Genomic DNA, 2,282 nt, shown 5'->3' on the forward strand with positions numbered 1-2,282 from the left:
GTAAATAGAAATCTTAAAGACTTAGGGTAGGTAGAGAGTTCATGAACAAAAACAAATCACACAGGAAATACTTCAAAAAATCAACAACTGGGATCTAATTTTTTGGCAAAGTTTCTGTATGTCAAAAGAAATCACCAATAGAGTAAAAAGAAAACGTATGAACTAGGAAAAATTATAGCCAAATATCCCTCAGATAAAGAACTTCTACTTAGAACATATGAAGAATAAAAAAAAAATCAGGCCTCCAAAATTCAAAGACCCAATCCAAAAATGGGCATCTGAGATGAGTATATACTGCATAAATGAAGAGATACAAATGTGAAATAAATATATGACAAAATGTTTGACATCATTGGTCATTCATATGATGCAAATTACAACAATGGTGAGATTCCATCTCATCCCCAAAAGAATGGCTATCATTAAGAAGTCAACCAATAACATGCTGGAGAGGTTGTGGGGAAACAGGAACCCTTCTCTGCTGTTGATGGGAGTGGAGACTGGTACAGCTATATGGAAATCAGTGTGGAGATTTCTCAAAAAGCTAGGATTGGAGGTCCCATTAACCCAGCATTCCCCTCCTGGGTATCTTTCCAAATGAACTGAAAACATTGTACCTCAATGATATATGTACACCCATGTTTATAGTAGCACAATTTGTCATAGCTAAATCTTGAATACAACCCAAATGCCCATCAACTGAAGAATGGGTAAAAAGCTGTGGTATTTTTACACAACAGAGTATTACTTAGCTATAAAAAAAGATAAATTTGGTGTTGGAGCTGCCGCCGCTAAGTCCGGATCTGAGAAGTGTGCACCTCAATGCCCTCCCCACATGCACTCCCGGTTCCTTTTGGTTCTAAGTCCAAGATAACCAGGCTCAAGGATCAGCTGATTGTGAATCTCCTTAAGGAGGAACAGGTGCCCCAGAGCAAGATCACTATTGTTGGGGTTGGTGCCCTTGGCATGGCCTGTGCCATCAGTATCTTAATGAAGGATTTGGCATATGAACTTGCTCTTGTTAACATCATGGAAGACAAACTGAAGGGAGAGATGATGGATCTTCAATATGGCAGCCTTTTACTTAGGACACCAAAAATTGTCTCTGGCAAAGACTATAATGTAACTGCAAACTCCAAGCTGGTTATTATCACCACTAGAGCACATCAGCAAGATGGAGAGAGCCATCTTAATTTGGTGCAGTATAATGTTAACATCTTCAAGTTCATCATTCCTACTGTAAAGTACAGTCCCAACTGCAAGTTGCTTGTTGCATCCAACCGTGGATATCTTGACCTATGTGGCTTGCAAGATAAGCAGCTTTCCCAAGAACTGTGTTATCAGAAGTGGTTGCAACTGGATTCAGCCTGGTTCTGCTACCTGATGGAAGAAAGGCTGGGCATGTACCCTCTGAGCTGTCATCATGCATTCTCAGGGAGCATGGAGATTCCAACATCCCTGTGTGGAGTGGTGTGAATGTTGCTGGTGTCTCCTTGAAGAATCTGCATCCTAAGTCAGGAACTGATAGGAATAAGGAGTATTGGAAAAAGATTCACAATCAGGTGGTTGACACTGCTTATGAAGTGATCAAACTAAAAGGCTACGCATCCTGGGCCAATCGACTGTCAGTGGCAGATTTGGAAGAAAGTATAATGAAGAATCTTAGGAAGATTCATCCAATTTCTACCATGTTTAAGGGGGTCTATGGAATCAAGAATGATATCTTCCTTAGTGCCCCTTGTGTCCTGGTACAGAATGGGATCTCTGATGTCATGAAGGTGACTGACTCCTGAGGAAGAGCCATATTTGAAGAAGCGTACAGATGCCCATGGTCAATCCAGAAAGATCTACAGTTTTAAAGTCTTCAGTGTCACCATGTCACTGTCTAGGCCATAGGTGGGTTTAGTAGGAGTTGTACCAGTTGTCCTTTTTATGTGATTTGTGATTGAAACAGTACTATTAACACGGCCTGGGGAAAACATTAATGTACAAAAGTTAGAAGTAAAAACTGTTCACAAAATCCCACAGCTCTCTCCTGATGCTGGATGATGCTCCTCTTGTAGTCTTGGTTATTGTGAAGTAGCCCAGCATCTCTGAGACACCTCACTATGCAGGATCCAGTTACTATTCAAACAGATGTGTGTTACTGGGTTACACAGCTTCACCTACCACGCCTTGTCTGACCTTTCCCCAGTTGGTCACAGCCTGGGATCCGGTGCACAAATCCAATATTACATGTCATGTGCATAACTGTTTTAAAGGATTTTATTATATGTTATATA

At 40.8% G+C, this 2,282-nt stretch overlaps 1 pseudogene; it reads left to right on the forward strand.

Annotated features, from left to right (window-relative positions):
- The first annotated feature begins 822 nt into the window (after positions 1 to 822).
- On the forward strand, positions 823 to 1,793 carry LOC101563743 (annotated as a pseudogene).
- The last annotated feature ends 489 nt before the right edge of the window (positions 1,794 to 2,282 follow it).

The sequence above is a fragment of the Octodon degus genome, unplaced genomic scaffold (assembly GCF_000260255.1).
Source record: "Octodon degus isolate 3935 unplaced genomic scaffold, OctDeg1.0 scaffold00169, whole genome shotgun sequence".
In the NCBI taxonomy this organism is placed as follows: Eukaryota; Metazoa; Chordata; class Mammalia; order Rodentia; family Octodontidae; genus Octodon; species Octodon degus.